Below are 10,717 nucleotides of genomic sequence, written 5' to 3'. Positions count from 1 at the left end.
CTGGGCACGAGTCGGAGGACACCCTGGACAGGTCACCAGTCATCGCAGTCAGAAAAACACAGAACAAACAACCATGCACACATAAACTCACTACAAAGGATAGTTTTGAAAGACCAGTTATCCAAACAGTCATGCTTTTGCAGTGTAGGAGGAAGTCCCAGTAAAAAGAGAGAACCCTAGGAAGCAGAAGGACCCCAGGCTAGGAATCAAACTCAGGAACTTCTTGCTCAGAGAACGTAATAAAATTATGGAAAGACTTTCTACCTAAATAAAATGTGTTCTTTTAACAATATACTATTTTGTTGAGTGACCTAAATATAATTATGTTGGGGGAACATGATGTATTTGCGTTCTGTAACATAATTCAAGGTTCAATCCAACTAGTGTCAGGATCTGCCAATTTGGTCTTTGTTTTTGTTTACTTTGCTGTTAGAGGTTTTCCCTGTTCCTTTGATTAGTAGTTTACTTTTGTCTTGTTAATATTTGTTTAGATCCTTGTGCTTGTGTGTTTACTTTAGATCTATTTTCTTCCCCAAGTCTATTTAGTTTAGTTCTCTTTTGTTTTGTTCCTTATGGTTATTTCCCCTCTTTGGTTTTATTTAGTTTCAGTTTCTCATTTAGTATTCTTGTGCTTGTTTACTTTTAGTTCTTTCCATGTCCTTAGATTTAGTTCCTTCTAGAGTTACTATTGATGTTAGCTTATGTTCTGTTTAGTTTCTTGTTCCCTGCTTTGTCCAGTTAGTGTTTCCTTTCAGATCTGTTTCCTTAAGTTTGTTTAGTTTAGTCTCTCCTCATGTTTCCATATCTGTTTTCCCTATAGCCATAGTTACCTAATTCCCTCAGTTCCCTACACCTGATCACCACACCTGTCAGTACTCACCCTGATTACCTGCCTCTCCTTCCCATTGTCTCACTACTCACTTCCCTCTGTATAAAAGCTTATCGGTTTCACTTGTTCCCTGTTGGTTCCTCCTGTTATCTTCCTGTGTCTCCTGCTCCGTATCCTTGTGTAAGCCTTTTTGTTTATTTGTGATTAAAGAAGAAGACTTCTAAAACTATGTGGCTTCCAAGCATCTGTCTGCGTCCTGGTTCCAACCAACCACAAACCCAACTAGGTGTGTAAGTGTAAATATTATGAACTAACAATTTCCATAAGCTGTTTAAATGTATATGATACACTTATGAGTTACTGTATTTTATAGGGTAGTTGCAGCTGCTTTAACAAAAAATAAAGTGTTAGTGTTAAATTTCTAGGACTTGTTTGAGCTCATCAGTGACTGCTGACAGAAGATGGCGTCTGCTGTTCAACAGAAACTTAATTGTTTTATTTAATATTGAAATTTAATTGTTTTATCGTTGTATACACAGTGTGGACCCAACAGGTCTTCATGCCAACTATCTTCCTCACTCATTCAATTCAGTTTATTTATATAGCGCCAATTCACAACACATGTCGTCTCAAGGCCCTTCACAACAGTCAGTTTCATACATTCCTATTAATCCTAACCATTGAACAGTGCAGTCAAAGTTAGTTATTTATTAAAATCGGATAAAAAGTTTTTCTATCTAAGGAAACCCAGCAGATTGCATCCAGTCAGTGACTTGCAGCATTCACTCCTCCTGGATAAGCATGTAGAGACAGTGGACAGTCACTGGCGTTGACTTTGCAGCAATCCCTCATACTGAGCATGCATGTAGCAACAGTTGAGAGGAAAAACTCCCTTTTAACAGGAAGAAACCTCCAGCAGAACCAGGCTCAGTGTGAGCGGCCATCTGCCACGACCGACTGGGGGTTTGAGAGAACAGAGCAGAGACACAAAGAGAACAAAGTAGCACTGATCCAGGAGTCCTTTCTATGGGAAGGAAAAGTAAATGTTAATGGATGTAGCTCCTTTAGTCGTTTCATCTAGAAAGAAAGAACAGATAAACTCATAAATATTTCTAAAGACTAGATTCTTGGATTCTGATCAAGTAGCCATAAAAGCTCAAGTGGCTGTTGAGAAATCAGTCTACAATATGCAACCTGGACAGGTCGCCAGTCCATCGCAGTGCAACACAGAGACATACTGAACAAACAACCATGCACACACCCATTCCTTTTAGAGAGACCAATTAACCTAACGGTAACCCACACATGCACAGAGAGAAAATGCAAACTCCATGCAGAAAGACCCTTGGCCAGGAGTTGAACCCAGGACCTTCTTGCTGCAAGGCAACAGTGCTACCAACTGTAGCAACATGCAGCCCAAAGATTATACAAATAACTGATATAAGAGACACTAACTCCACACTGTGAGATGGGCACCACCCCATACAGCCTTTCTTTTCCCACAGATTTGATTAAACTACCTCTATAAAATGTACCCAGCACTTCTTTTATTTAAACCATTACATGACTCTAATGAGGCTGATTTATGTTTCTCCTTGACAAAATCAGAAATGTTCTTTGTGTTGTGATGTTTGCTCTACAGCCTAGTATAAAACAATTTGCCTGGGCTGCACTGGGAGACCAAATAGGTTATTTTATGGCTTCTATCAGCTAGTAGTCAACCCTTTATTTTAGCCTGAATGGCCCCATTAACCTTGGCAAGCCCAGGGGCTCGGTAATAACACCAAGATTTAATGAACTGTCAAACTTTACAGTGGGATGATGGGTAAACCTCAGTGGAAATGCTTGTAATGAGATATGTGTGGTATTACTGAAGCTGTTAAGATAAGGCAGCGGAGGTACACCTGTTTGCACCCACCTGAAGTGTGTAAGCAAATAGGATGCACAAGACTGCTTCGTCCAACCATTAAAACATCATTCAGAGCTGCTATTTGCTTCATCACTTCATATCTTTCATGCTTTGCTTCCAGTCTCTTATCATTCCCCTTCTCGCATCTTTTAATATCCTGTCCTGTCAGGTTTGGCTTCTCATGTCCTCTGTGTCTTGTTCCTACCGCTTAATGTCACACCTGATTTTGTTCCCATTTATGCATCAACCTCTTTATTTTAGGCACTTAAAACACAATAATTTAAATTCAAATGTATTTTCACACACATGTATATACAGACAGAAAGACAGAGGATGGCTGGATAGATGGATGGATACCTACATGAGAGCGAATAAATCAAGAAATAAAAACAACCAGTTGTTTAAAAAATCTCAAGAATATCCAGAAAGTAATCAAACCAACCAACGGAGGAAAACCAACAAATGATCTCCCCAATTATGTCAGAGTTGGCAGTCAAGCGGTGTCAGATAGGACTACGATTCTTGATTCTTTTAATAAACACTTTGTTTCGTCTGGGCACCTGTTTGATTCTGAACAACCTGATCTGTCAAGACAGCAGGATGTTCAGTCAGTGCCTTCACTAAAATAAAGGCCGCTTCATCATCCATCTCTGAGGATAATGAAGCGGCCTTTATTTTAGTAATTTTCGAAAGTGGGAAGACATGCAGCATAGTTTCAACCCGGGACATCTGCATCGAGGACTTAAGCGTCCGTATAAGGGTCGTGCGCTGCAGTGCTACGCCACACGCCACCCCCAGAAGTTCAGAGGATTTCAAAGAATCTTGACACAGACAAATCTGCAGATCCTGATAAGCTCCAGACCTTTTTTGTTAAGGTTCCTGCTAACATCATTGAAGAATCACTGACTTATATTTTTTAATCCCTGTTATTACTACAACTATCGACCAACTTCTGAACTATGTGTCCTGGCTAAAATCCTGGAAGAGCTCATTTGTGAACAACTCAAACATTTTCTAAACCCAATTGATGTTCTGTCACATCATCAGTCTGGGTTTCAAAAGCTGCACAGTAAGATCACAGCTACCATCATAGTGGACAATTATATTATTGAGTCTCTAGATGACAAGAAACACTGTGCTGCTCTGTTTATGGGTCTGTATAAAAGCTTTGATACTGTAGATGTCTTGTTAAATAGGCTTTTAGAAAGTAGTTTGTCCAGCCAGGTTGTTGGCTGCTTTAGAGACTATTTATCTGGTAGAACACATTGTGTGCAGTCAGCAGGGTCCCACTCTTCAGTTGTCTCCATAACACAGGGTGTTCCTCAGGGTTCAACTCTAGGACCACTGCTATTCAATATCTATGTTTATATCCTTTGTGAGGATTTGCCCCATGCCACCACTGTTATGCAGATGATGCTCTCATCTACTGCGCCTCTAATTGTGTGGTGCAAATTATCTGGTCCGGTCACGCCTGACACAACTTAAACTGATACTGAATCTTGAGAAGTCCAAGCTCATGTTTTTTTCTGGAGGTAAATCCTTACCAATAACACTTACTAGGATTACCGTGCACAGGACAGACATTGAAATTCTTAACTCATATAAGTAACTAGGTGATAATAGATGCACTTTCAAGGAGTACATAAATAATCTTGTGTGTAAATTAAAGGTCAAAATTGGTTTCTTCTTTAGAAACAAGTCTTGCTTCTCTTGGCAAGTCAGATTTTTTTCATTTCTGCAACTTCTCTACCTCTGCTGACCTATGGTGACTTGTATATGAATTAATTAGAGCAGAATCTAAAGAAATGAGACTCAGTAAACCACTTGTTACGTTTCATTACTGGTTGCGGACATTATGTTCACCATTATTATTTGTACACTACTGCTGGTCGTCCTTCTCTGTGAGTAGATAATCACACTGGCTGCTTTTTGTGTACAAATGTATTCTGAGACTACTTCCTTTTTACCTGACTGCTTTTATGGCAAGACCCCTCGATCATTACTGACTGAACTCTCAGGATTTTTATCACCTGACTGTTCCCAGTCAGCACCGAACTGGGTAAGAGAGCTTTCAAATATGCCGCCTCCTCTGTCTGATGCGTCTTCCAGAAACACTAAAAGCTGACAGAGCTAATGAACTTTAAGATAATCCTAAAGGACCCGGAAAGATACAGTTTAACTTCTTGTGATTGTTTTTGAGTCGGCACCTTGATCCTGTGCTCCCAGATTTGTTCAGATTATGCTGTGAATGAATGTATTTTGTTTTATCGTTGTTTTATTGTAACTCTGCTGCAATCTTGCGAAAAAGAAAAGAGATTTCTAATCTCAAAGATGTTTTACCTGGTTAAATACATGTCATATAAAGCTCATAGTTGGAACAACTTATTTTTCATCATTAATAGATTCTAACAAACTTGATTAACCAAAGAACAGGTGGTGTTTACAATCAAATAAGGAAAGAAAATCTGTTTTTGTTTCAAATTTTCAGAGAAATCACTAAAAGATTTAATCCTCAAACTGCAGCCAAATAGCTTCTTAGTAGTTTCTAAATAGAGTCTGAGTCCGAAGCTAATAAAAAGTCATTCACTGCCTTTGTGAGTGATGTCTTTGTGGAATAACTAATTTAAGGATGCAGGACCTTCTGGTGCAAACACAACAGAAAATATATATCTTTTTCCTGCCCTTAACAGGTACAAGTAAATATTCACAAATCACTCTAGTGCTGCATTGATAATTGGAGGTTGCAGGCCCAGGCAGAAAAGACACCAGGCACCCCTACAGAATAGCCGTACACCTGACACAGGCAGGTCAGCATCAAAGCACAGGAGCGGTACCCCCTAGGCCACAGGGTAGAGATATGGGGTACAAAACCCCCTTCCCAACCCTGCAGCCATGTCCCCCAGTGCAGGTCAAGCCCGCAGCCTGATCGTCCTCAGCAGCCAGGCATTGGCACAAGCCCCCTGCAGAAGAACCACCCAGTATCAATGAGGAGGAACCCCCAAAGTGGCTCAAACCTACTGAGCAGGCATTGGTAATCCACGGTGGCCGAGACTGAGAAAGATCAAGGGGGTAGCGGGGGCCATATCATCTCACCTGATCAGACATCCCCAGGAAGGTCAAGGGAGCAGGAGCCCCACCAGGGCCAAGATGAGTACCCACAACCCACAGCCAGCCTGGAACATCCCACAGAGCCGCCAGCCAGGAACCCCCCATGCTGCGGCTCTGCCTGAGTCCACAGTCCCTCCTAATTCAAGTGTTGGTGAAGACCCCACTATATAAAATGCAATATAAATAAGTCAAAACTTTCCACTGAAGTCCAGTTCCATAATATAAAGAATCTTGTGAAGTTACCCACACCAGTAAGTGTGATCATAAAAAATTGGCTCAAAATGTAGTTCTGACTCAAATGTGTATTCTGAGAACCTAACATTGCATTCTATCATATCATGCCTGCTTATTTAGCATAATACAAGACTGGTTTGTAAGCAGGTAATTAGTCTATGGTTGCCTTTCCCAACCCCAAGAACAGTTTGGTACTGATTCAACAAGAAGGAAAAACACCAGAGATTAAATAAGTACATTTTCATTTTGTATGGAAAAACAGTGCAGTAAAAACAGTCTGACTCACTTTAATCACAGAAAGACTGTCTACATGTCAGTTCTAAATCATGTTTTAGCTTCACAACATCATATATTTATACAAAGCAATAAATCAACCACCTGCTCTAATAAATATTTAAGGAGCCCTTTCAGCCATCATCTGTTCAGCATGCAGCTTCTCAAAGAGAGGCAACAATTTGCTCCTGTCCTCAGGTTGAACTGGATCATGCCCCAGGATGGTGTCTGTGGATGAGCGTTCCCTTGATGTTGTGTCCCAGTGGATCTGAGTTACTCTTAAACAAGAGAGAAAGGTCCATACATTGCTCTTGCATTGCTCAGAGATCTTTCTGATGTTTTCTTTTTATCCCTGCTCTGTGGCTGCCATCAAGTTACTGTTTCAATCCCACAGGAAGCTAGATGACTGTTACTTTTTTATCTGTTTTTAACTTTTATTTACATTGTATAAATTACAAAACAAAACAAAAATTACAGAACAAAGTGTCTGGTGCCATCATACATCTTTAACATGTTCATTTGCTTATTTTGTGACAGTTTCAATAAATTGTCCATTTTCTCCACAAATCTTCACATTTTGGTTGTTGTAGTCTTAGTGAATACCAGAAAAATGTGCATGTACTGACCAGCAGTGGTGTGTGGTGTGAAGCTTGTCTGTCTTTATTTTAAATTTATTGTTTGTTTTTATCTATTTTGTATGCTTTTACCTAGATTTAATTTGATTTTTACTGTTTAAATGCATTAGTATTTAAATCAGCAAGGTAAATCAGCTGGTGAACCTGCTGTGTGCTGGTGAAGTTACTGGTTGCTCATAAGGCCAGAATTCATTACTCCAGAGACGGACTTCTGCAGCTAAACTTTGGCACTTTAGCTCGAGAGTCATACATCTGCTACCTGTATGACCCCTTCTCTTTTTCTATGGTTATAATCAGTCTGACAGAGAGAGGTATCCCAATCCTAGTGGTTTTTAGTATAACAATGACCATCAGTGGGACCTTTGTGAGGTGCCTTGAGACAACATTGTTGTAAATAAGCGCCGTTTAACTAAATAATCTGAACTGAAACTATCTGTGTAGTTATGCTGCTATAGGCTTAGGCTGCTGGAGGACTTAATGACCACTTTCACCCTCTTCACTACATTCTCATACTACTCTCCAATTTTGTATTATTTGCTGTTATTACAGCTTTTAACTTTGTTCTCTCTTTTCTCTTCCTAGAAGCTACACCTGGCCTGACTCTGTGTCTACCTGTGACACCTTTCTGGAGAGGGGAATCGTCCAAGCTTCTGCTGGCAACAACTTAATGCTCACCCTCTACCGATGATCCACGTAGTGTTTTAGTGTTTAACCCTTTCTCTCTCCTAGACATGGCGATTGACTGAGCTTCTACTGTAACTAACTCTATGTTCTCTCTTTCAGACTCTAACCTTGAAAACTGGCTCAGAGTTGATCTGTTCTTTCTTTCTAGGTGAAACGACTAAAGGATCTACATCCATTAACATTTACTTTTCCTTCCCATAGAAAGTACTCCTGGATCAGTGCTTCTTTGTTCTCTTTGTGTCTCTGCTCTGTTCTCTCAAACCCCCAGTCGGTCGTGGCAGATGGCCGCTCACACTGAGCCTGGTTCTGGTTCTGTTGGAGGTTTCTTCCTGTTAAAAGGGAGTTTTTCCTCTCCACTGTCGCTACATGCATGCTCAGTATGAGGGATTGCTGCAAAGTCAACGCCAGTGACTGTCCACTGTCTCTACATGCTCATCCAGGAGGAGTGAATGCTGCAAGTCACTGACTGGATGCAATCTGCTGGGTTTCCTTAGATAGAAAAACTTTTTATCCAATTTGAATAAATAACTGAAACTGACTGAACTGTTCAATGGTTAGGACTAATTGAAATGGATGAACGTGACTTTTGTGAAGCCTTGAGACGACATGTGTTGTGAATTGGCGCTATATAAATAAACTGAATTGAATTTCATCTAGAAAGAAAGAACAGATAAACTCTGAGCCAGTTTTCAAGGTTAGAGTCTGAAAGAGAGCACATAGAGTTAGTCACAGTTGAAGATCAGTCAATCGCCATGTCTAGGAGAGAGAAAGGGTTAAACACTGAAAGACAGGGCCATGTGGATTATCGGTAGAGGGTGAGCATTAAGTTGTTGCCAGCAGAAGCTCGGACGATTCCCCTCTCCAGAAAGGTTTAACAGGTAGACACAGAGTCAGGCCAGGTGTAGCTTCTAGGAAGAGAAAAGAGAGAACAAAGTTAAAAGCTGAAATAACAGCAAATAATACAAAATTGGAGAGTATTGTGAGAATGTAGCGAAGAGGGTGAAAGTGGTCATTATGTCCTCCAGCAGCCTAAGCCTATAGCAGCATAACAACAGAGATAGTTTCAGTTCAGATTATTTAGTTAAACGGCGCTTATTTACAACATTGTCGTCGCAAGGCACCTCACAAAGGGTCCCACTGATGGTCATTGTTATACTAAAAACCACAAGGATTGGGATGCCTCTCTCTGTCAGACTGATTATAACCACTGGAAAAGAGAAGGGGTCATACACCTAAGCTAAGCCACTCTAACTATAAGCTTTATCAAAAAGGAAAGTTTTAAGCCTAGTCTTAAAAGTAGACAGGGTGTCTGCCTCACGGACTAAAACTGGGAGCTGGTTCCACAGGAGAGGAGCCTGATAACTAAAGGATCTGCCTCCCATTCTACTTCTAGAGACTCTAGGAACCACCAGTAAACCTGCAGTCTGAGAACGAAGTGCTCTGTTAGGAACATATGGACCAATCAGATCTCTGATGTATGATGGAGCTAGATCATTAAGGGCTTTATATGTGAGGAGGAGAATTTTAAATTCTATTCTGGATTTAACAGGGAGCCAATGAAGGGAAGCTAAAATAGGAGAAATATGATCTCTCTTTTTAATTTTCCTCAGAACTCTTGCTGCAGCATTTTGAATCAGCTGAAGGCTTTTAACTGCATTTTGTGGACATCCTGATAGTAAAGAATTACAATAGTCCAGCCTTTAAGTAACAAATGCAACAAATTTATCCCTGATAATTTGACCTATTGGAAGCATATATATAGTAAAGAGAATTGGCCCAAGTACTGAGCCCTGTGGTACTCCACAATTAACCCTGGAGTTTAAAGATGATTTATCATTTACATGAACAAACTGGAATCTGTCAGACAGATAAGATTTAAACCAGCCTAGCACTGTTCCCCTGATCCCTACAGCATATTCCAGCCTTTCTAAGAGAATATTATGGTCGACTGGATCAAATGCAGCACTGAGATCTAACAGAACCAGAACAGACACAAGTCCATTATCTGAGGCCATAAGAATATCATTAGTGACTTTCAGCAGAGCTGTTTCAGTGCTATGATGAGCTCTGAAGCCTGACTGAAACTCTTCAAACAGGTCATTGCTGTATAAATGTTCACACATTTGATTAGCAACTATTTTCTCAAGAAGTTTAGATAAGAATGGAAGATTGGATATAGGTCTGTAATTTTTCAAGTCATCTCGATCAAGCGAAGGTTTCTTAAGTAAAGGTTTAATTACAGCTAACTTAAAAGCCTGTGGTTCTGATCCATTTACTAAAGATAGATTAATCATATCTAAAATGGGGCTGGTAATCAGAGGGAACACTTCCTTAAATAATTTGGTTGGGATTGGGTCTAACATACAAGTTGAAGGTTTAGATGAAGCTAATATTTCTGATAACTCAGGAAGCTTCACAGGATCAAAACAGTCCAAACACAAATCAGGTTCTACAGTTACTTCCAATGTTGTCTCACTTGCTGAGGATGAAGTAATCATCTTCGGGAGTATGTCAAAGATTTTCTTTTTAATAGAATCAATTTTATTTAAGAAGAATCCCATAAAGTCATGACTGCTAAGAGCTAAGGGAATGGATGGCTCAACAGAGCTATGACTGTGTAAGTTTATCAACTGTACTAAAGAGAAACCTAGGATTATTCTTGTTCTCTTTTATTAATGATGAGAAATAAGCTGTTCTAGCTTGGTGAAGTGTCTTTTTGTACAACAGTAGGCTATTTTTCCAGATTAAGTAGGAATCCTCTAGGTGTGTAGAGCGCCATTTTCTCTCCAATTTTCTAACATTGTGCTTTAAAGTACGCAGCTCTTAATTAAACCAAGGAGTCTGCCTCCTGTAAATAATTACCTTCTTTTTCAAGGGGGCTGCATTGTCTAATGCATCACGCAATGATGAAGAAACACTATGAACAAGAGAATCAATTTGTGAAGGGGAAGAAATGAAATTATTGCCCTCCATTGTGCTTTTCAGTGATAATGAGGAAATTAAAAATGGAACAGATTCTTTAAAGGTTGTTACAGCATCGCCTGA

This window comes from Girardinichthys multiradiatus, chromosome 18 (assembly GCF_021462225.1).
Source record: "Girardinichthys multiradiatus isolate DD_20200921_A chromosome 18, DD_fGirMul_XY1, whole genome shotgun sequence".
In the NCBI taxonomy this organism is placed as follows: domain Eukaryota; kingdom Metazoa; phylum Chordata; class Actinopteri; order Cyprinodontiformes; family Goodeidae; genus Girardinichthys; species Girardinichthys multiradiatus.
This window is presented reverse-complemented; position numbering follows the sequence as displayed.